The sequence below is a fragment of the Cryptomeria japonica genome, chromosome 2 (genome assembly GCF_030272615.1).
Source record: "Cryptomeria japonica chromosome 2, Sugi_1.0, whole genome shotgun sequence".
NCBI classification, from domain to species: domain Eukaryota; kingdom Viridiplantae; phylum Streptophyta; class Pinopsida; order Cupressales; family Cupressaceae; genus Cryptomeria; species Cryptomeria japonica.
This window is the reverse complement of record NC_081406.1, coordinates 369,414,615-369,440,506: the sequence shown is the minus strand read 5'-3', so window position 1 is coordinate 369,440,506 and position 25,892 is coordinate 369,414,615. Positions and strand designations below refer to the sequence as shown.

At 38.6% G+C, this 25,892-nt stretch overlaps 1 protein-coding gene across 1 annotated transcript in view; it reads left to right on the top strand.

Moving 5' to 3' along the window:
* LOC131060452 (synaptotagmin-2) overlaps positions 1-25,892 on the top strand; it is a 154,452-nt gene that overhangs the window by 110,860 nt on the left and 17,700 nt on the right. The gene's annotated exons all lie outside the window — the stretch shown is intronic.

Genomic DNA, 25,892 nt, shown 5'->3' with positions numbered 1-25,892 from the left:
AGAAGAACTCGTGCAATTGAGATTTCAGGGAGTTCACTGTTACTCCATTCTCATTGAGCTTCTTTGCGAACAGTGCTTCAATTGCATTGATGACTTCTTCCTGCACCCTTTTGATTGAGTCTTTCAAGGTTAAATACTCCATGTTAAATTTGTCAAAGGTGTTCTTTCCTGAGCAAACAACACATAACCACCGAGGAAAGTCATAAGCCTCGTTCTCCTGAATTACTTTCCCATCAATTAGTGTTTGCCTCAGAATCTTTGTTAGAGCACTGAGCCGCGAAATGGTTAAGTCTTGATATATGTGAACATCTTCCCCCAATCCTTCCTCTACCTCCAATCTGTTCAGAAGGGCTACGAACCTTGAATGAAGTTGATCCAAGTCCTCGATGAATTTTCTTGCTTCAGTGTAGACATCCTCTATCCACTCCCTGGAATTCTGTGCCATTGCTCTAATTACTTCCTCATCATCAACAACTTCCTTAGGAAGGGAAGAAGGAGGAACGAATGAAGGACTTTCTTCCTTGAGTGGCCGTTTAAAACTTCTAATGTATTCGCATAAAGCTTTATTTTCTTCCCTCAACCTCTTACATTTCGCCTTTGTCTTCAACATCTTTTCCTTCATGGCTAAGGAAGATCCTTTGAAGTCTCCAATTACTTGTCCTGTGGAAGCAGGACCAAGATCAACCTGTCTGATAACATAATCTTCCCGCCTAATTTCATTCCTATCCTTATCTACTCCAAGCTCAGCTATGTGCAAGGTCCGGGATCCAAATTCATTCCTCACGACCTTGGAAAATTTTCGAGGAGCCTTCTTTTCTGCTGGCTGATCCATCCTCTTCAACAACTCTTCTAATTCCGGAGGTGGATCAATTTCTTTTTCTGGTTCCTTCCTTAGCCTCCCTATTAGCCAATCAGGAGTGGGAATGGAGTGACTATGGATGTCCATGTGTTCTTGCTCCTGTGATTCTTCCTCCATTTCGCCAAGGATGGCCTCTATGAAACTATGCTGACAAGTCTCTTCTTGGTGTGGAGGACTTTCTTGTCCTTGACCTCTTGGCTGATTGGGTCTATGCGAAGCACTAATGTTGAGTATATTTGGTGCTGGAGTATTACCTGGAGGTGGATTTGCTGGATTTTCTTGTGCGAACATCTCTACCTCCCATACACTGGAAGAACTTGCCAATGACTGCACCCTTTCTACCCTTGCTCTGTTTTGCAGAGGTTCTTCTTGTTGCATTTCTTGTTGAACTTCCTGAGGAACTTCCTTATGGATATCTTTCTTTCTTGCCGTCCTTGGCCTCTTCAAAGCACTTTTCCCTTTATCAATCCGGACTTCTCCTTCTGCCTGGGCGTGTGAAGAACCCTCTGTTGTTTCACTATGGGAATCTAGACTTCCCATTCACTGATATGTCAAAAGAACATTTCCTTCAGTCAACTTCCTTATCTGCCGATCAACCCAGTGCTCAGTGAATTTTAGCACCGATCTAGCCAGGATATTCAAATCATCAACTTCGAGCTCCGACTAGTTTGGCAACTGAATGGGCTGATCTTTCACTTTCTCAAATTTAGGTTGCATTAAATCCGAATCCTCTTTCACTTGATCCGACACTAGGTAAATTTCACTTATCCTAATGGTGTCAAGGGGCAGTCTGGAATGCATTTTCCTCTGGACTTCAAGGTCATCCTCGACACTTGCGCAATAATCTTCCAAGTGAAATTTGTGTATGAATTTCACACCAACAACCTTCCTGATTTGGCGGTAAGGATCATACTGAGCTCTGGATGTATAAAATGGCAGGCGATAGAATGCTAACTCCTCCGCTGCACTCTTAGCCGCTTCCAAACCTGGGGGCACATTTCCATGAAATCACCTAGGACAACTAGGAATTTAATAGACTTCTTATTCTTCTTCTGTAATTGATCATAGGCTGTTAACTGCCTCATGAGTTCCAGCAATATGAATTTGTTGAATGGATACCTTGGCAACTTATATGACTGGAATAAGAATCCCTACGTCCCGATGTAGATGAATTTTGGAAATTGTAAGAATGTGGCTCCATATTTCTGAACCAGGGCCCTTGCCTATGGGGATACCCTTACATGCAACTGTTTTTGCTTAAGCCGCGTCAAGTACATATTGAAGGTGTCATTCGCCAGCTTGTAAGAACTAACATTGTGAAGATGTAGCTGAGGATAACACTCATGCACATTCAGCTGTGCTGGTCAACAACCCATGATTCCACTTGCTAGCAGACCATCAAATCCTCCCCTTCGTGCAAGCATATAAATTACGTAGGAGCTCATGAAAAAGGATTGAGACTTTCTTTCTTTCAAGTTCCTCAATTGTTCGTGCAATTTATGACTAATCAATCTGGCCCAATCAACTAGCCCGTTTGCATTCATGATCTCGCCAATGTAGAAGAACATCCATGTTTCAAAATTCACAGTATGTGAACATCTCATTACCCTGCTCAACATCTTTATCAGGTCCACATATTCCTGTTTGAATTCAAAGATAGTGAGAGTCTTTGGCATTTTGGAGACATGCGGCTTAGGCTTCAGCAACCACTGTTTGTTGATCATGTCAACACACCTGTCAGGACCTGCGTCATACACTGCTTGAGCTCTATTGATAGTTCTGTATGTCATGGAATGGTGTGAAGAAATTCTGAAAGCTTCACCAATTGACTCCAGAGTCAACGTCGCCAACAGTCTGAGTCGCCAACAGTCTGCCATCTGATGTTGAAATTGTCTTCCGCTCTGGATTATAATGCTTTGCACATTCCAGAATCAAATCTGGACACTGAATAGCAGGAGGAAAACTAGCTGCCGCAACAATTCCACTCTTGACAAACTTGACAGCCGTTGGTGATGGATTATGTCCTGCTGTTCCGAACATTCTGATCTTGAAGGCAGCCAGGTTGAATGTGCCCAAATTTGTATTGCTGATTTCCTTCCACCTGGAATTCGTCTGGGAAATAGGAAGGAAACCCTTCATCTCTGCTTTGATCAATGCTTGCTTGGTGATAGTAGCCGTCTTGCTTGCACCTTGAAAATGATGAAAAAATTGACTAAGTATGACCTTTCTTCACTTTTCTAATTCTTCTTTCTTAAATCCTGCATGTGAGAAATGAAACGCTTCTCCATGCTTATATGGAATTTTTCAAATCGTACTGCTAAGTTGGGAGGCATTAATTTGGCAATTGAATTTATTATGCGTTATACTTTCCCAATCACTGTGCCATGCAAATGGAACTTCCCTTGTAATTGAGTTCGAATTTGGAAGTTTCTCTTAATGCGCTAAGTCATGCATCATACTAAGAATATTCTTTCGCCAACTCATTAATTTCCAATTTTTTCAAATTTTAGAGGGAAATTGGAATATTCTTCAAGATTCACCTGATTTACCATCTCGGCTTGACTTTTCTTGCTTTGGGAGGAATTTTCCATGCTTCTCCAACATCTCCTATTTTTTAGGGATCCTCCTAAAATTTATGAGCCGGGTCCATTAGGGAGAGAAATCTCTCACGATTCCGAATCTATAAAAATTTCCAGATTCTGATAAGATTCGGTGTCTAAAAATGGAAATTTCAAAAATTTTCCCAAGGGGTTTTTCTCTTTTCATTCCTCCTTGCCCCTTGGATTTTCATGCCTTAGACAATTTTTCAAGTTTTCAAGCTTAAGCATGGAATTCCCTATATCTTGGAATTTCATCATTTCCCTGATTCACCTTGACTTTAGCTATTTCAATCATTCTTTCCTTGGTCAGGGCACAATTCTTCACTTGTGAAGGAATTTTGAGTCTTTCAACCTTTTCCATGGATATCTCTTTTTGGCGCCCTTCCAAGGAAGGAGAAAATTTGATGTTTTTTGTGAATTCCATGGTAACTTAATTTTAGTGCCCTCCTTTGGCCTAGGGCGGAATTCTCACTTGTTCAAGGAGGAATAAAATTTTAGTCTTTTCCATGCATCATTCATTTTAGTGCCCTACCTGAGTGTTGTGCGGAGTTTTGCATTGGTGAAGGTTTCATGCACTTCTTCATCTTTCCCTGCATAACTCATTATAGCGCCCGCCCTTGTCTTAGGGCGGAAATTCTTCAGGGAGGAGGAATTCATGATTTTGTCTATCCTTCCTTGACCCTTCCAATTTGGTGCCTTCCCGGGGAGTAGGGCGGATTTGTACTATGGCCAAGGAATTCACACCTTTTTCCACTCTCCTAGACTACTCCATTTTGGCGCCTTCCATCATTCCTAGGTGACATTTTGCACTTTGTGGGGAATTTTAACATCTCCATGGATTCCTTGCACCCCCCAATATGGCGCCCTCCATAGTGCTAGGGCGCAATTTTGACTAAGGGAAGGAATTCATTGATTTACTATGAATTCCAAGACTCATTGGTTTTAGCGCCCTTCATCACCTTTGGGCCGATTTTTGCATGTCTTGGAATTTTGAATCCTCCATGACACCTCCAGTTTAGTGCCATGTTTGGCAGTTGGGTGTGAATTCCTCCGGATGAGGGAATTTCACTCTTGCTTCTTTCGGACTTGTTGATGTGTGTTTTATGTACATAACATTTCAGAATAAAATACCAAGGTAGTTTACGCTCTCTTGAACAAAATCACCTCAGATGCTAAGGGTAAGATCAACTAAAATGATTCCAAGGTTTCTACATGTTAGGTCTTGACGAGTGGGTAACTCAATGGTCGATGTGAATTGCTGTGTTTACTTGGGGACTTAATAAATGTTCGGATTATCTTCTTTGATCATGAAATATGCGGAATAGGTGTGCTGTGAACTTGGGATTTAGCAATGTAGCTCCAGACTTAATTCTTACTAAAAAAATGGGCAAAAGGAATAGAGTTCAGGAGATCTATTCTAAGCCTAGGAATGTAGGAAATGATGAACAAATTTAGTGGAATCAAACTAGGCAAGGTCTCGCAAACAGGTATTGACACAAGCTTAGTGCAATCATCTAAGGTATACTTATGGATTTTCAAACTATTACCATCAAACGTTGACACCATCCAAGTTGATGCTTGTCAAGGGACACATAATAATTGAAGTTAAGCTTACTCAAATTTCCAGTTGACCACACAAAGCGCACTTACCAACGACAAGAGCTAGTGGTATGGATTAAGGATTCCACACAAATATATTCAACAAATCTTTCACTCAATCTAATAAACATGAAAACAAATTCTAATCTAAAATTCTAATCTAACTTGGAGGAATTGAAAACCATGAATACAAAGACAACATTTGAAGAGCAAAATCACCAACAAATTGAACAATGATTTAGATTCAAATAGTTGCAGCATATACCAACAATTCTACAAAAACTCTCTTACAAATGAGAGACAATGAGGTATATATAGAGTCTCACACAAAATGGGTGGCCAAGATTAAAATTAAATCAAGGGCCAAGATCATGCCAACAAAACCCTAGAGTTGCCCTAATTAGGGTTTGCATAAAAAATGGTGCCACCAACATATGGCCCAATAGAAAGATACCTAGTCATCAAATAGAGAATCCTCTTGAAGATTCCTCCCTGCATCTCTCTCTCTCTCCTAGCATACTCCAAGAATCTAGCCAATACAGAATCTAACTCCTCCATGGAAATGCTCGGTAAGCTATCTTGCTGTAAATCAATCATGTCCAATGTGTCCGAGCAAGCGTCCAAAGTGTTCTCCCAATCTGGCATGAGCTTCTGTGAACCATGAACATGAATCAACAAAGAGACCAAATCATCCATCTGACTCTTTTTCAAAGAGTCCAACTGACAAAAATACATAAGTTTCATCTTGTCTCTTAATTCGGCTATGTGTAAACCACTAGCATCACTAACATCAACACCCAATAACTCTTCAACTGAGGCAAGGATCTTCAACTGAATATCCTGAATTGATCCTTCCATCTCTGTACAACTCAGTTGGGCATTCTCATAAGTCGATTTCTTCATGGCCAATGAACAATACCAGCCATGGAAATTGTATCCATCTCCACTGTGCACAACATTCTTCCTGATCAATGTGGACTTGGGAATCTTCTTCAAAGCTCTGAGGCGTGGAATAGTCCTCTCCTGGATAGGCCGAAATTCTTCCCAAACTTTCTCCAAATATTGGATTCTAAACATGAGCCCTGTTGTCCTATCATATGCCTGGACAAACTGAGTAAGGAAATCATCCACCTGTTTTCTTGCACTTTCAATCCATTTCTCCACCTCCGAGAGTGTATCTCTCGCTGCCTCATAGTGTGAATGTAGTCCATGATCAACTGCAATAGGGGAAATAAGGGTGGGATTCTCATGCCTTATCCCCGCAATGTTCTCTCCAAGTCTGATATTCTCCTCTGTACTTCTTCTCTTCAATCTCTCTATCTAATCTTGCATTGATCGCCCTAAGGTTATCACCAACCTCTTGAAACTCTTGCTCTCTTGTAGTACGACCAAGGGCAACTGAAGTAATTTGGAAATCCATAGGAGTAGCAATGTCCGTCGTCACACCCCCAATAGGAACAACCCCCTGCGCAATCCGCATTTCTGTCTCATCTCTAGCTATGTGCGTCAAAATCTCAGCTCTCTTAGGTTCTTTCTCCTTATTGCTCCTAGCTAAGTAGTCATCAATGTTATCAATAGGCTGCAACTCTACCATTTTCTTACTCTTTTTCATGCTCTTCATTAGCCAATCAGGAATAAAGGATATCTCCATACCATCATCGAGACACATCTCGATCAAGCCCTCTCAATGCCGAGATAACATCATCATCATCATCATCAGGATTTCTCCTGTTTAGATCATATACCTCATTTCCCAAACTAACTTCCAAAAAGACAGTAGGGGATCCCGACTGATCATCATTCTCATTATGTGGAGCATATGTCGCTGTGGCATGCAAATCCTGAATATTCTCTGGTAGTATCACTGTGTTGGAACATTGCTGGGTCTCCTTGTTCTGCGCTATCATTTCAACTTCCTTAATTGATGAGACACTGAGAGGGGGTGAAGGAATGATAGGCGAAGGAATGATAGTCTTTTGTTTCTTCTTCTTGACCTCCTCAATCTTCTTCCCTCTGGCCTTGACTCCTCCTGGTGTGTTTTTCCTTCTCTTGGGAGCTTGACTCTCTTCATCCGCATGAATCCTAACATCACTAATAGTCCTCTGATCATCCTTGGAAGTAGACTCTTCCGGCTTCATCTTTTCATAAGTGAAAGAAACACCCATATCATTTAACTTATTCATCTGAATATCCACCCATGCACGGGAGAAACTCAAGACCTCTATCATCAATATCTTCAAATCTATCTCTTCTGATTCTGACCAATTAGGCAATAAGATCGCCTTCTTCATTTCATTTTCATACTGTGGATGCATATGATCTCTGTCATCTAATACCTAATCAAGAATGAGGAAAAGTCCACACTTCCTCATGAAATCCACTGACATCCTGGACCACATTCGTCTCTTCACTGCCTGCTTGTCCATCAGGTTGGCCCAATAATCTTCTATGTCTGCCTCGTGGGTGAACTTCTCTCTTCTGATCCTTCCAACTTTCTTATCTGGATCAAATCTTTCTCTTTTCTTGAAGCTTGCAAATCGATAGAATGCAAGCTCCTCACTCGCAGTGCTGGCGGCTAAGGTAGACTAGCAAACCTCCAACGTCTTCCCAACTGAAATAGGGAATGTCATGCCTATCGTATGCTTCTCTTTCTGAATGGAATCAAACTCTAGAAGCTGTCTCACCACTTCCAACAAGATCATTCTGTCAGATGGATACCGAGGAAGTGTGTAGGGTTTGGATTGAAACCCATGAATCCTAAGGTACGTGAAAGTGAGAAACTGTATATAGCATGATCCATATTTTTCTATCAGCTTTGTTGCCTCCTTGGACAACCTTTTGTGGATTCCGCCTTGCAGCATCGACTTGATGTACATTGTGAATACATCATTCACTCTCTTATAATCTTCAATTCTATACATGTTCAGCTGGGGATAGCACTCATAACTCTTGAATTGTCCTCGCCCATTCCCGACTTCACCGCTGCATATCAAACCTTTGTATGTAACAAACCGTGTCATGGTGAATGACTTGGACTGCTCCACATTCCTTAGCTGAAAGTCCAGATTGTCACTTATGATTCTAGACCAATTTATCAACGTTCCTCTAAGACAATCCTGGATGAAATAGAACATCCATCCATTGTATATTGCACCCTGTGGCATCCCCATCACTCGGTTAAGCAGGAATACTAAATCACTATATTCCTCTTTGAAGTCTGTGCACATGAGTGTCTTGGGAGCCTTGGAATGATGAGGCCTAGGCTCGATCATCCACTCCTTATTCACCATGGTCTTACACGCATCCATCCTCTTTTCATATCGATCTTCATATTCATCTTTAGTTATATCCTTCATGTCTGCTCCACGTGGAATTCCAAACACTTCAGCAATCGCATCCTCAACAAGGTAGGCAATGACAACACCCTTACGAGTCTTGATCATTCGGGAGCAAGCATCATAACATCATGCACACTCCAGGATTGCATTGCACTGTATGGACTGTGGAAATCCAGCGGCTTGAAAAATGCCAGTCTTCATAATGTTCACATACGTTGGGGAAGGAATCTGGCTTCCAACTCCGAACATCTACTGTCGCATCTGGTTCAGGTATAGGAAATGCATGTTTGTGTCCGTTATCTCCTTCCATCTTGATGACATTTTGGATTTAGGATAAAATCCAGTCTCAACAATCCTTTGTTGTTCTCTTCTTTCCTTAAGTCCGGACTTCGACATCGCACTTGTACGAAGCTTGAAGTTAGAACTTAGGAAAAATATAATATTCTTAAAAAAATTCTTGACTTCCTAATGATTTAGACTAATTAGGGTATGGAAATCAGGAAAATAATCCACACTCTAGATAGATTTCAATAATTTAATTCAAAATGTGACAAGGTTAGGGTATGAAACCCTCATTAAATCAACACCTCCTTTACTTAGAAATTTCGTGCGATTCAAAGTGCAAAGGAGTATACTGGATCAACAATGACTAAGGAAGGATGTGAAAGGTTGTGTTTTCACACAAAATCATGTATGAGGGCACCTTCCGCAGTCAACAATGGCTGCCAACAAATTTGAAGACAACCTGCCAACTAATAAATTAACCTTTCAAAACATGTTGCAATCATTCAAAATATGAAAGGAGTATACCGGATCAACAATGACTAAGGAAGGATGTGAAAGGTTGTGTTTTCACACAAAATTATGTATGAGGATACCTTCTGCAGTCAACAATGGCTGCCAACAAATTTGAAGACAACCTGCAACTAATAAATTAACCTCTCAAAACATGTTGCAATCATTCAAACTATGCACAAATTCGATGAAAATCAATCATGATGACAAAAACAATCAAACCAAGGAACATAGGTATGGCTGGTAAAAGTTAATTTTCTGAGGACAAGCAGACAATAATGAAGTTGCAGACCTGTGACAGCCCTCCAATAGTTTGAAAATGATCTCAAAATGCCCCCAAAATATCTCCAAATGTAAATCGCTGTAGTTGTGGTTGGCTGGGCAATAAAATATAAGTCTGGAAATCAATGATCAGCCAACAATGGAGGTCGAACTAGCTGTAGTAATGGCGTCAAAAATCAGATCTGAAGTAACCACAGCAAATAGGAACAATGGCAGCCACCAAACATGAAGTGAATCCACCAAAATATGGCACCAAACCCTTGCAAAACCAAAATTGAAATTTTCCAGCTATGGCGTCACCTCACACAAGTCTGAAAATGTCATCAAAGGCATTCCAATCTGCCAACCTAGGTCTGAGAACAGCAAACAAGGATGGCGGCATTAATGAAAATCGCCCAAGTTTGGAGGTAGAAACCCTCAACACAAAAATCGCTACCTCACCAAAACAAATGGCGAATTTCACAAAAAAAATCGTGGCAGCCACCAAACATGTCGCCCAACTGGAAAAAGAAATGGCAATGAGGAAAAATGGCAGCAAGAATAGTCCTCAATCAATCACTTTACTTGAACACTTCCTCCAAAATCACCAACTATGGAGAAAATCGCCCTAGCATAGATACACTTGGCAAACTCAATAGTAAAATAATGCTGGCTCTCTCCCTATTTGAACTCACTTTCATCATCAAATCTCACCACACAAGCAATGTGGGATAAAACACTTGTTCTTATACTTGCTTGGTGAAACCGATTTGCTTCTAGAAGGTTGAAAACATTAAATACTCATTGCAAATCATTAATTGTTTTTTATTTATTTTAAATAATCATTGCCTTTCATTAAAAAACAATTAAATTGGGCTCACTTTATTAAAATATTTCAATTTAAATCCAAAAATGGCCAATTGGGGAAAATCGATCCCAGTAAGGATTAAAAAATCCTCACAAAAATAACTTGAAATCATAAAATATCCTCCTAGGGGAAAATCGATCCCAGTAGGGATGGAAAAATCCCATTGAAAATCAGCAAATGTGCATAAAATAAGGGTCTAGGGGAAAATCGATCTAGGTGTGGAATGAAAATTCCACAAAAAATTACGTCATCACACAAAAATACCCCTCTGGAGGAAAAACGATCCCAGTCTGGATGAAAATCCGGACTCAAAACATTAGAAATCTCTCTTAGTGGAAAATTGACTTGAGTTAGGATAGAGAGTTTGCACAAAAATCCTCAAAACTTGTCACAAAAGACTTGGTGGAAAATCGACCCAGGTGTGGAATCAAGAAAACTGTCATCCGCAATCCCATCCATACTACCTGGTGGAAAAACGTGGGTAGTCCGGATAAATCTTGACACTTAGTCAAAATTTAATGCATCCAGGGGAAAAACGACCCTAGTATGGATTCACAGTGGTGGAAAATCGAGACATGTATGGATTTCAAGGGAAATCCATGTCCAGTCTGGATTTTGAGTGGGGAAAACCATGGGTAGTCAAGAATATGAGGGGAAAAGAACCTCTAGTGTGGATTTTTGACCTTTTAACCCTTAGAATATGAATTTTCATCCGGATAATGATGATTTTTCCACTCAAAATCACTAGGAAACTTCGAAACTCAATAAAACTCAACTAGACTCAGGGAAATTCATCAAAAAATTGAGCGTAACACAAAGAAATCTATTGGGATAAAGTGCGAAATGAACTTGAATAACTTCCTAGGAGTGAGAAAACAACTCCAAAAGGTCTAAAAACACATTAGCATTTAAAATCATCGACGAGGACATTCAAAACACGTTAACGCTCCAAAGGGTCTACACTTAGACAAAACTAGGATCATTTAAAAATCTCAATTTTCATGCGCTTGATCCTATAACTTCAAAAAACCCTAAACGACACTAGGCATGACCAAAACTCCGAGACTCGGGGTAGGATGTTGAAGTTATTAATTCCTCCTTTAGTCACTCGATCCTTCTAGTATAATCAATTTGCTTATATATAAATTGCTGGGTGAAGATGCACAACAAATGATCTTTATAAATTACACAACAATTGTAATATCCTGACTTCACACGTATATTTTCTGCAGACCACAAACAGATATATATGTGTTAGAAGAGAACAGCATAACCCTCTATATCGTATACACTAAATTTACATCAGCCTCTCCTATGACGTATATGTCCGATCAGTATTGGTCTCTTCCAACCACACGCCTAGCAATTGCCCTCGATAGAAGATAAATACTCGTTCAATTTCGGTGAGGGGTTGTGACCTCAATCGGGGTGGCATACCAAATGAGGGGGTGCGATGTGTAATCATCTACGTTACCCCAAGTTTCCGGGACGGGGGGACGAGTTTCCGGGACGGCAAATTTTTTTCCCAAATTTGGGGACGGGGGGGGACGGCAAAGGGGACGGCTGTATAAAATATAGGGAAAATTTAAAATATATAGGAAAATTCTAAATGTTCATATGAAAACATGGATAAAGCATGCATCTATACATTATATTCATATGAAAACATGGATATAGCATGTGTATGATACTATGAAAACATTTTAGAATGCAAACATCGAACATACAACATTATCAATAGACTCAATACTCAATATGCACTCATAATTCAGAATTTCAATTCATTCACATTGACAATATGCATATCATAATAGATATTAAAGAAATAAAATACATAATGGAGCCTAATCAGACTCGGAGGTTAAATTTTCACTACTTCCATCAGCGCAGTTCCCCCCTATATTTTTCAACGGGGGTTTGGGGGCAGCGCCCCCAACTTGGGGTCAAGGGGCATCGCCCCTTGCGGGGTCAAGGGGCAGCGGCCCTTGCGCGCTCCCTGTCGCGATACAGGGCGGGGTCGAGGGGCAGCGCCCCGCGAGGCCAAAAATACTTTTATTATTTTATATAGGCGTCAGGTGTTATTTTTCTATTGGCAAAAAACCCTTCATGAGATATTTCACTCCCTCAATTACGCAAAAAACATCATTAAAAAAATTTGAAAATACGACTTTTTATTTTAATATTTTTCCCTAGCCCTAGATGTGGGGGACGTCTGGCCGTCCCCGGGACGGCTGGGACGTCCCCAATCCGTCCCCGGGACGTACGGACGTCCCCCACAGCTAGGGAAGCCGTCCCCCCGTTTCGGGGACGTCCCCTCAAAATTTTGACAATTTGGGGATGGGGGGGGGACGTCCCCTGGCCGTCCCCAAGTCCCCGAAACGTCCCCGGGACTGGGACGGGGGTTTTCAGGTAGGGGGCGCGTCCCCGGGTTTCGTAGGTAATCATCGATAGGCAAACAAGACATAATACGTGCTAACTAAACATAAATAATTAATGAAAGTAATGTGCATATTGGTGATTAGAATGATAAATATATATTATTAAATGTTGAAGGCCTTAAGGCCAATTTAACATTTAATTTTATCCAACTGAAGCTATAAATCATCAACACTCCCTCTTAGCTAGGGAAGATAAAAGATATTGGGAGCAATATTCATAAATCGTATGATGCTTATCTTGGGACCATAGTTTCAAGATGTGAATTGCCTCTGTCGGCAATTCTATTCACAAACTCTTGAGTGGATTGCCTTTGTTGGCGATTCTATCCATAAGCTCTTGTGTGGATTGCCTCTGTTGGCGATTCTATCCACAAGCTCTCAGGTGGATTGCCTCAGGCGGCGATTCTATCCATGAGCTCTAAGGTGGATTGCCTCAGTCGGCGATTCTATCCACAAGCTCTTACGTGGATTGCCTCAGTCGGTGATTCTATCCATGAGCTCTCACGTGGATTGCCTCAGTCGGCGATTCTATCCACAAGCTCTTATGTGGATTGCCTCAGTCGGCGATTCTATCCACAATCTTGAGTTATTGTAAGATCGTCACCTTCCAATAACTTCAAAAAATACAAGTGGAAATCATTTGGAAGTCGTCACTTCCTTATGATTTACACAGAGCCCATAAAATAATTATTAGTATTAATAATAATAATCAATATTTACAATTTTACCTCAGAAGTGCTCAATCTTTATTAGTAAGCTCCCTCTCAATCACAAGGTATCTTGAGTTTCTTCTAGAGAACATATTTTTCTGAACATACATCTGAATTTCTGACTTCAGCAAGGGAAGCTTGTAGTTTAAGTTTGAGAGGACAAGTTCTTGCAATGTGGCCATATTCGTCACATATGAAACATTGTACTTTAGAGAAGTTTCTAGGCTTCTTGAATGATCGATTACCATATGTCTTTTTGTCCTTTTTCCTTTTCAAACTAGAGACTAGAACTTGAACATCTTCATCAACGGGTTTCATGATTCCTCTTGATATTAGGTTACACTCTTCTTGAATGCAGTCAACTTTTAGTCTATCAAATTTGGGAACTTTGGATCGAGCACTAACTCCTTGTCTAAAGTTTTCCCATGAGATAGGGAGCCCATTTAGAGTTATCATAGTTAGCTCCTTATTATCATAAATGTGACCAATTGATGAGAGCTGGTTCCTTAATTCTGTTATCCTCATAAAATATGAAGTGATAGACTCTTCCTTACTCATTTTAATATTAGAAAGTTGATTTTTAAGTGTGAGGATTCTGCTCGTGTTGTTAATCTCAAACATATCTTTCAAGGCTTTGAACATATCATATGCAGATTCTAACCTTGTAATGATAGGTAGTAGATGACTCTTTACTCCATCTACTAATAACTCCATTGCTTTAATATTGTTCTTTTCCCACTGACTCTGTTCGTCTTTTCCAGCAGGTTTAGAAGGATTCTCTATTATTGTTTTTAACTCATTCTTCCTTAGTACCAACATCATTCGTAGTTTCCATGAATCATAGTTTGAGGCACCTTCAAGTCTGTCTTCGAATCTGATTCCATTCGTCATTTTAAAATAAAAACTTTCAAGGAGATATCAATCTGATCGTAATCGGATCTTCCTTCAGGCGGTTAGGCTTTATAGAAGGAAACTTGGCTCTGATACCATGTTGAAGTTATTAATTCCTCCTTTAGTCACTCAATCCTTCTAGTATAATCAATTTGCTTATATATAAATTGCTGGGTGAAGATGCACGACAAATGATCTTTATAAATTACACAACAATTTTAATATCCTGACTTCACACGTATATTTTCTACAAACCACAAACTGATATATATGTGGTAGAAGAGAATAGCATAACCCTCTATATCGTATACACTAAATTTACATTAGCCTCTCCTATGACGTATATGTCCGATCAGTATTGGTCTCTTCCAACCACACGCCTAGCAATTGCCCCTGATAGAAGATAAATACTCGTTCAATTTCGGTGAGGGGTTGTGACCTCAATCGGGGTGGCATACCAAATGAGGGGGTGCGATGTGTAATCACCGATAGGCAAACAAGACATAATACGTGCTAACTAAACATAAATAATTAATGAAAGCAATGTGCATATTGGTGATTAGAATGATATATATATTATTAAATGTTGAAGGCCTTAAGTCCAATTTAACATTTAATTGTATCCAACTGAAGCTATAAATCATGAACACAGGAACACAAAATTGCCCACTAAGTTGCCAAAACCCTAACCTAAACACGTGGAAAGCAGGAAAAGAGGGGGTCTTCGTTAGCAATGGGGCGATGTGTGAAAAGGTCACAACAAGACCTAGGTGAATTTCTTGAGCTTTCCTTTTCAGGAATGGATTTTCAACAGTTAGCCATTTTTTGAGTGATTCTGTCTACTTTCTAACTTTCCGGAATTAGAAGTAGTCGTGGTGCTTGATCTTCATCACCTTGCCTGAATGGTCCTGCCAGACATAAACTTCTAAAAATAGAAACTTTTCAGAACGTCAGTATAGACCCCTAAAATAGGTCACAAAATGGCTTACTATAAATAGAAATTACCAAAAATAGTAAGTTTGATTTTTGGCAAAATGATGACATTCCGGGACTTGGTAAAATCCCTAAAAAATAGGAACTTTCTAAAAAAAAAATGTTGCTCCGTTTTGGCTCAAATTTCATTGGGAGGCTCCTGAATCCAATTATGTGCTCAGTTTTTCCAAAACCCTAACAAAAACCCCTAGAATCTAGGACTAAAGGCAAAAACCCTAAAATTGACAAAACAGGCCCTAGACTTCATCAAATTCACTCAAACGAAAAGAGAAATTCACCAATTTGACCCCCGAATATTTGCAAAGCAGAGAGACTGACGAGACTACCACCAAAAAACCACAAAAAACAAAACCAAACGACTAGGAGGGCCTAAAAAGTAGGGGGTCCCCATCTGGGATGGGGTGATGTGTGATTAGGTCACAACACTACTTAGCATAACTTCCTGGGAGAGGTACTTAAGATAACTACTTAGGATAGTTACCTAAGATAATTACTTAGGATAACTACCTAAGTGATTATTTAATAGTAACTACCTGTTTGGAGACAAGTTAGGATTTACCTAACTTTTATAAAGATAAAGCCCAAGAATCTAACTTTAATTAAGAAATTATACAAGTCATATTACAATAACATCAATCAAAATTATAACTTGTAGCCAGTCAACCCAAAAACTATACAACACATATTACAATCATCTTATTGTCATTCTGCATTTGTTTGCGGTGTCCTTGACGAAGTAACATGTGCCAAAGTTTGATTCTGTTGAAGGGGGGACTTCTCCTTGAACTTCCAGAAAAGTTTGATGCCAGGTGTGACTAACCTGTTCTTTGGGATGACAACGTTAGTCATTCTCATATTCCAGATTCTCTGACTTTTGTGAATACCATCCAACTCAAACTGCATATTAGGCAAACGAGCACTAGAAGCCTTAAAAGCTGTAGCAATGCCACTTAACTTGTCCATTGTGTCTTCACTAAAAATTTCTCTCCAAAATAGTTCTTTGTCAATCATATCCTGGAAGTTCTTTTGTATCACTTGGATTTCATTTGTGAATGGTATGGTAGGGCAGATTGAGAGGAATTTATTTTGAACCTTAGCCTTTACCTAGTCACAAGTCATCACAAGCTTCTCCTGTTCTGCTGAAACTTGATTGATGACTATCAACTTCCATTCAATGCTCTCGAGCCAGGATTTTGAATGGTTTTCTCCCACACTTGGGAATATCTTTTCAGCTACCAGGATGTCGACATCTATCTTTGTCATCTCTTTGAGATCTTTAAGGATCTCTTTCCAAACTGCGTCTTCCTTTTTGATACTTCTTAGCTCTTTCTCAACAACTTCTTTCTTGATTCTCATCAACTTCTTTCTTGATTCTCATCTCATCCTAAATTACCTTGGCTTTTATGAGGATGTTAGATGCATTTGGCTTAACTCTTTCAACCCACTTTTTAGCTATCCTTCCATAAGATTGATATTTATGAATATTTTTTATAACTCCTCATTCAATCTCTCCTTCAAGGCTGTGATTGTTGTTGGACGATCTATATTCAATGGCAGGATGGTTGTAACCACAATGGTCTTTAGATATGAAGTGAGATTTTGTACTTGTTGCTTTAGTTGATCTTTTGAATGTTTCTCCTTCTTGGTTCTCTCTACCAACTTTGCTGCAGTTACTTGAAAATTATGTATGTCACCATCATGTGTGGAAGGACCTAGGTCAACCCTAGTAATAACAAAATCAGCTGGTGTAACTTCTTTCACACTTTTCTCCGAAATGGGTTGTGCTATTTCCAAGCGCATATTCCTTGACACTAAGTCCATATTCAATCTTGAATCAACTTTTATCTTCCTTTGCTTTTTATGCCTTTGGAATAGATTAGAAATTGTGTTGAACTTAGGAATGATCAATTTTGCCATCTTCCTTTCCTTTATCCAACTCTGTTCTATCCATGAGGGAGAAGGAGCTTGTGAGGATTTTGGTATGTCAGTGTGTTGAGAATGTTTTGGTACAAATGGAGTAGAGATGACTTGTTCAAGGACTTATTCTGTAGGAAGAATCATTTCCGCCAAAGATGGGGGTGTCGTATCCAATGTTGGATCATGTACTTCATATGAAGGAGAGTCAATAAGAATGGAAGGAGACATTGTAGGTATTGCTTCATTGGCTTCAATATTATCCTGAATTTCTATTGGGTCTTTGTTGACGTGTATTTTGTACACTGCCTAACACAGAATAAAATGCCCAAGGGTACCTTATCCTCTCTTGAATAAAGCCTCCGAATGCTAAAGATGTCGCGAAAAAGGATCAATCGGGATGACTTCAAGGTTCTTGTATGTAGGGTCTCTACGTGTGGATAAGCTCTCTGTGGTATGATGTGATTTGCTGGAATCACAAGGGGACTTACACTTGATGCTTGAACATCTGATCTGCTTTGAATATTGCTGGAACACAGGCTCTTACTAGCTTAGACTTGAAAAAAAAGGAAAAAAGATGAGGGCGAGGAAAGGATCTAATTCTAATACTAAGAATGTAGGAGCAATGAATGATCTTTGATGAAATTCTAACTAAGTCTTGTTTTGACATCCCAGGACCATCTCCACAAGGCTAGTGCGATCTTCGAAGGAAAGCTTTATGATGTTCAAATCATCACTGCAGGCATAGACACCATCAGGCTGATGCATATCAATGAAAAAGCGACAATTGAAGTTAAGCTTAAGCTGAATGATTCCAGTTGACTACACAAGGCAAGTCTGCAATCAACAAACTGCTAGTAGTATGGATATACGAATTCCACCATCAATCAAGCACATTTCTTCCACTCATCTACTAACATGAAATCAAATATGAGAAGTATAAAGACCATGCAAATTGTCGAATCGACCCATAAATTTCACCATTTCTTCAATGAAGTTACAAGTCTTTTACAACAACATCTTGGCAACAATCTTTGCCTTCTCTCTCTACTCTACTCTAATTGCTATTCTATCAACTAGCTAATCATCTTCTAACTACTCTCTATCTGTCTTCTATTAACTGCTTCTATATCTATATTCTAACTATTTTAACTATTGCCTTTACAAAATGAAATGCCAGGGCTTATATAGTGCCCTCAATACAATTCGATGGCTTAGATCAATTCGAGATCAATGGCCAAGATTCAACAATGAAAACCCTAATTAGGGTTTGTTACAACCATTACATAACATTTAATGCTTGACCAATGATAAAATTGTATTGCTTGGACACATGTCCTCTCTAGAAAATTCCACCAATGGATCGCTGGGGTAGGTACATCGGAGTTTGTGCCACCTTCCATGAGTTAGGTACATTGAATCTGGACATGCTGAGGTGGACCACACTGACTGGATGAGCGATGACTAGGATGCCACCTCGTCCGACACTTGTAACTTGGTAGATATTCAACTTGATGTTGTTGAGAAGCTAGCTTTAATTAATTCATTTGGAACTATCTGCTTCTCCAACGAACCCTTGTTCTAACTTCTTGTGTCCTTGATGTGCAGAAGGATTGATGTACCTCGCCTTGGAATACTGGATTGGAGAAGAGGTCGCCCTTGTCGATGCTAGGCTGGATCGAAGAAGGTCGTCCTTGTCCTTGCTTGATCGTCCTTGATCTGGCTTGATTTTCCTTGAGGAGAGTCTTCCGACTTGTAGATCTTTCAAGCTTGGGAGTCGCCATCTTGATACCTACACAACATTTCACAATTAATAATATATCTTGAAGTGTAGAAAGGAAGATTCAAGATTCTAATTTAGGAAACTTCATGATAAATCTTGAGTTATCATTTCCTAATTTAGGATTTTCAAAGCAAAATTTAAATCTTCAAAAATGGTGCCAAGGTGATTACGCCATACCTCCACTTGGGAATTAATTCTAAAAAAATGATGCAAAAATAGGAGAATTCGCTAGGCAAAATGTAGATCAAGACTCCCTTTAGCAAAATGCGCCCCCTTTAGTCTTCACAAGCATCAACTCCACCACCTCTAGCCTTGCTTCTCCAAATCGCACTTGAAACAATGAGTGAATGATTTGAATAATGAAAAACACACCCCAAATATATAGAGCGCTCACCATTTCACCTCCCCATAGGCCGACTTCATGAAAATAGGCCAAAAAAAAAAATAAAACTAAAAAGGAAGAGGCCGACTTAATTAAGCAATAAAAAATGATACCTTAAGCTCTCTTCTTTTAAATTTTAAATTAATAATAATTAATTTCGAAATGCCTCAATTAATAAAAAAAAACGATTTTCCAAGGCTCAAAATTAATTATTAAATGCTCTTCGATTTTCATTAAATGCCAATTTAATTAGAATTTTTAAAAATATTTCGAAGTTTTTTGGCGAACTTGGCATCTAGTGCGATTTGCTAAAATAAGGCAAAAAATAATGAATTTTGATAACTTCGCTCTGGTCCCTTGGAGAGGGACAGGAGCGCTCCTACATTTTTGTCCTCCATCCTTCATTTTTTACGTTCAAAACCTCATCCTTGACGTTCAAAATGGCATTTTATCTGGAACTTTAAGTTCAATTCATGTGATCTTTGGAAGGAGCTTGCTTTAAGGCATTTTCGCCCTGGTCCCTTGGTGAGGGACAGGAGCGCCTTTTGCATTTGGCCTAGGATCATCAAGTTTTTGGAGTCAAACCTTTGTTCATCATGATTTAGAAGACCTTTCCAATCTTGCTCAACTTTGCCTTAGCATAATCTCGGAGGGAAATTTGTTGTTTTCAAAAAAAGTGGGACGGTCCTTCAGTGAGGGACGGGAGCACTTTTGAAAAAGTGGGACGGTCCTTCAGTGAGGGACGGGAGCACTTTTTCATTTTTAAGCCAATTCGTCCTTTGCTAGTCTTCCAAATTATCTTCAATGGATGAATCTTGCCCTCTTTCATTCATTTCAATCACGTAACTTGCCTTGCCTTTGCAAGAAATTTGTATTTTTAGAAAAGAGGGACGGTCCTTCAGTGAGGGACGGGAGCACTTTTGACATCTTGGCGTACCCTTTTGTTCTTTAAATCTCTCAATTGCGTCCAAGGCATAAAACATCCTTCGTCCTTCCCATCCAAGTCAAGTTTTGCCATAAAATATCAAACAAATAGGAGAAACTTGAAAAAGTGGCACGGTCCTTCAGTGAGGGACGAGAGCACTTTTTGTCATTTGGGTTGATTTACTCCTTTGTAGACTGCTTAAATTATATTCAATGGACAAAACATGCCCTCCTTGATCTCTTCCAATCATAAAATTGTCTTGATCCTGCAAGAACAGTGCAAATTTGGAAATCAAGCTCCGGTCCTTCAGTGAGGGACAGGAGCGAATTTTGTCCTCAAGGCCAAATCACTACAATTTTCATCTCAAATTTCCTTTGCTAGGGAAGATTTCACCTTACTTCATGCTATGAATAAAAGTTAATGTCCAAAAAAGGTCTAAAATTGTGCATATAAAGAAAAGCGCTCTAGTCCTTCAGTGAGGGACAGGAGCGAATTTGACCTTCTAGGCAAAAAACTTCATCATTTCATTGTCAAGTTTGGATGCTCTATCATGTGTCTTTGATGTTTCAATTTGACCAAACAAGGTCAGGAATGACTCAAATAAGCCTTTTCGCCCTGGACCCTTGGTGAGGGACAGGAGCGCTTTGCCTTGGTCCCTGGGAGAGGGACAGGAGCGAAATTCGCTCTGGATCCTCAATGAAGGACAGGAGCGAAATTTGACTTTTTGAACTCTCTATCAGGATAATTTTTATGGAATATAACATTTAAGTATAAGTGACATTTCCTAAGGAAATGTCACTTATACTTTAAGTTATATTCCATATATACTTTCAGGATGTTTGAGAGTGGTTTCAGACCTCCAGGAGTTATATTGCAAAATCTAGTTTTTTGAGGTTTTTCAGTTTCTAGACTTAGTCAAATTTCAGGATTAGGACATTCCAGACTTAGCCAAATTTCAGGATCAGGACATCACTCAAGCCGGACTTGCTATCCTATTGATCTCCCCGACAGCACTCAAAAATGCAAAAGCCAACTAACAAAACCCTAAAAGACCAAAAAACAAACCCTAAAAAGAAAAAAACATGGGTCCCCATTTGCAATGGGGCGATGTGTGAAAACGTCACAACAGTCTTTCACCTTCCCTTCCTCTTGTGCAAGGCCTATTGGTTTTTAATTAGGTTTAGGCTTCTTTTTCACCTTTGGATCGTCACCACATGTGCTTTAGAGATTACACTTCTTTGGGGGGTCTTCGTCACCACCATCCCCTTGGTTACTTTGTCGAGAACTGGCATTTGTAGCTAGAGCTTTGGATGGGGTTGAAGATGAAGTACCTTACTAATGATCACTTTTTCTTTTTGGAGCCTCTTTCTTACTTGATGGCTTTGTTGCCATCATTTCGACTATCTTCTTCTTAACCTAGACTTTTGATCTTTTAATTATGGAAGCGGTCCTTTCGCTGATTTCTCTTACCTCTGGATCTGCCCAATTGATGGTTGGAAGGGATAGAAATTGGATCTTTTCAAAGTAAATAAGATCTATCAGGTCTAACTCATCATCAACTATCCCATCTGTATTCCAATCAAGTTTGAATTCTTTTATCTATCTCAGGGATAGCCTGGTCCAATTTCGCTTCTTGACTTCATAATCGTCTTCACAATCTTCCCAACTTCAATATTTTGGAAGTGAAAATAGCTAGGACCATGTTTGAGGTTGTCTTTAACATATTCCTCGTTGAAAGGAAACCTCGTCTTATAGCCATACAAGTTAATCTTGACCAATGCTCCTTCAACGTTTTTTACATTTGAAGCAGACTTGCAACTATAATGGCTAAGTCTGATGGGGAATGGAATGCCATTCTTCTTCTTATCTTGTCATTTCTTGTTAAGTGCGCTCAATTGTCTACAATGTTCAATCAGGATGAGTCTGTCATCAACATATCTTTGTAACTTGAAAGGGTAACCATCAAACCCACCTACTCGCAGGTATGTAAATTTTGGGAATTGATTGAAGAAACACCTATATTTCTTGATCAATGCAGCTACTTCTACTGATATTCTGAGTGTTGTGTTACCTTGGAGTTCTCTTACTACCAGCATTGTGAAGGTATCATTGATTCTTCTGAAGTGCTTATAGCTTTCTTCCAATTGCAATTGTGGGTAAAGTCATACATCTGCATCATATGATCAAACACATCTCTGGTATTGAGTATTTCCCAAGCCTTCATATTGGCAATGACATACACAAGATAGGAAGACATATGGAAGCGTTTGTTTGCTTCAAATTGAATTAGTTGGTCATCTAGACCATCATTGATGAGGCTGGCCCAATCGATGAACTGCTTTTCTGCTGATATGATAATGATGAAGAGGTACATCCATATCTCAAACTCCGTAAAATCCTCACTTCCCATCAGCCGAATAAGTAGCACAATCACATTGGAAACATCATCAATGAAAAGAGAACAATGAAGTGTCTTAAAAAGTTCAGATTTTCCACCTCTAGGTGCTTGGAACCAAGTTTTAGCCAAGTTATTCAGACACTTACTCTTGTTCTCACTGAAGTTCTTTAGGGCTATCTGTTTATCAATATGGGTAAATTGTTCCCTAACAGGCAACCTGAGAACAACCCCAATAGAAATCCAATCCAACTTTGCCATCAATTTGCCATTAGTTCTGATTTCCCTTGTTTCAGGATTGTATCCTTTCACACATTCCAACACTAGGTCGGTACACTGAACAACTACTAGAAATCCGGTGGTGTGCACTAACTCACTCTCAAAAGTCTTGCTGGTCAAGGTTGATTTATTCTCGTTTGTCATCGATTTCCAAAAACCTTGAAGATATGACCAAGCTTTGTATTTGAGATCTTTGGGACGGTATTTTTGATCATTGAGGCTAACTCATACCCTTGATATCTGTACTTCATGATGCCGACTATTTACGGTGACTAGTATTGAAGTTATTGTTGACTATGATGCAGTTGATTAAGTTCAAAAAATTGTCGTGGGACCCACTTGTTTGCTGTACTTTGATCTCGTTACAATTTGAACTTCATTACACTTTTTCACTTTTGGATAGATTCTTACTTTGAATATGGTAATCATAGATGGAAAAATCTTAATCGGCAATAAATCTTTTGGCCGGAAATTTTTAAAAAATCGGGAAACAATTGGCAATAAATCAGCAAATTTATCGAACATTTGAAAATATATAATTTCTTAAAATATTAGCAATGTTAAATTCAAACCAGATATTCCAAAAAATACAATATTATAAAATATGTATATATTACAATAAATTCAAAAATATTACAATTTAAATATTAATATTTAAATAAAAATATACTAAAACTTATATGTTATATCAATGTATTATAATTAAAATTTAATTTGAATATTTTATTTAAATTTAAATATTGTTAATGTATAAAGAAAGATATATTAGAATTTATATATGAAATAATAAATGTACTATATTTAAAATAATTTAAAATCTAAACTTTGAATAAAAAATAAAATGAAATAAATCATTTTAAAAACAAAATTTAAAAGATATTAAATTTTGTTTAAAACAAAAGAATTAAAATGTAAATAAATCCTACCTTGTCGTTGGCAACCGTGGTCATCGATTGGCTGACACGACAATGGACTTGCAAGGAGAGGATTCACCCATTGAGTTCATTTTTTAGTTTTCTTTTACGTTCGCCAATTTTCGAATAGAATGTTGTGACAGTTGCATAAAAAAAAAGAATCACATTTTTAAAACGCGATTTTTAAAATTTTACTCGCGATTTTTTCCGAGCAAAAATCACGATTTTTAACCATAAATCATTCGTGATTTTTCAGCAGATTAAATCGGCGGGACAAATGACTCTCGATAAATCGCGATTTGGACGATTTTTGGCTGATTTTTTCATCCCTGATGGTAATATCTTTTCCTTTATCAATCCAACTTTCATATTAACATATGATCTTTGGACACCAAGACAAGACACCATATCCAGATGACTACCACAAGTCGTCAATTGAAAAGTTTATATTTGCTTGAAAGTTTTTAAAACATTGTCACATATCCATTTTGTGCAAATCTTTACAGTTATGAGAAAAGATTTGATCCATTTTACCAACGAGGCATTTATGACTCAAATACTGAAAAATAAATTAAATGAATGATTCAATAATCGGATAATGTATTCAACAATATACAAGCGTATATATAGAGATTACAAGACGACGTTCTAAATTAAGAACAAGTTGTTTAAAGTGAACTACTAAAAAGCTAAACGCTAAATAAAGCTTAAAAGCTAATTAACTAAAAAGAAAAAGCTAAACGCTAAATAAAGCTTAAAAGCTAATTAACTAAAAATCTAAATGACCATTAAACAAGGAACTAAATGTAGGTGACTAAAATATAATTAAATATTCTAATACCCTCTCTTAATGGTCATTCTATTTACTAATTACCCTACAGAAGACACTGCAAGTCTTTTGATCACAAACGAAAAGAACACTCCGTTGCAGTGGAGACCCTCCCAGGATTTGCTGAATGTAAATGACCAAAGAGTACCAAAACCCATCCAAGCTAATGTAGCCTTCACACGCGAATTAGAGATGTGGCACACACAAATTACTGAAGCTCGAAACCATGATTTTGAGGAAAAAATCAGCAAACCCTTTTGTAGAAGAGTACCAACTCTAAAACTGATTGCAAGATACCACAGTTGCAGATGTTTGCCTTGACAGGTGCAACCCAAACTGACTGCAACAAAGCTCGATTTTTTAGGAGAAAAATCGATCAAAACTAGAGAATTTTGCGAATTACAAATCCCACGCGAACTTCGTGTATTACAGATGATTTTTTGAGAAAAAAATCGTAAAAAAACCCTGCAAGAATTTTTCAGGAAAAAATTGTGAAAACCCTAGAAATCTGAGGGGTTACAAATCATCGTTTTTGTGGAAAAAAAGGGTAAAACCCTAGAATAATGAAATTTTATGCGAATATCGCGGATTACAGATGAGATAATTTTTAAGGGAAAATTATAAACACTGCGAACAATTTTTTAGGAAAAAATCGTGAAAACCCTCCCATGATTTTTGGTGGAAAAAATCATAAAACCGACAGACAATTTTTCAGGAAACAATCGTGAAAACCCTGGGACTTGTAAGATGAGGTTTGGCCTAAATCAATTTGATAAGGTAATGATATTCAGATATCGTGAACATGCACTGTTTCCAAGGTGTCACCTGAGTGAAAGCAAGAGACAGAAGAATCTGATTTAAAAAAAAATCAGAATAGGAGCAGCTGCACAAAAAATCTGAAACCCTGGAGGAGAATTCTGGCGAGAATTCCAAGGTGCAAATTTCGAGGTTTGGAAGAAACCCATAAATTAAAATTTTCTGGAAACTTAAAATAGCATAAACGGTGACCAGAAGATAGCAAAATTCCCAATGTCTAGAGAATTAGTAGAAATTGTGAACTGATTTTAAATTCCAGGCAAATTTGCTGGCACAAACTTTGAGACATGGAAAATGAGGCAC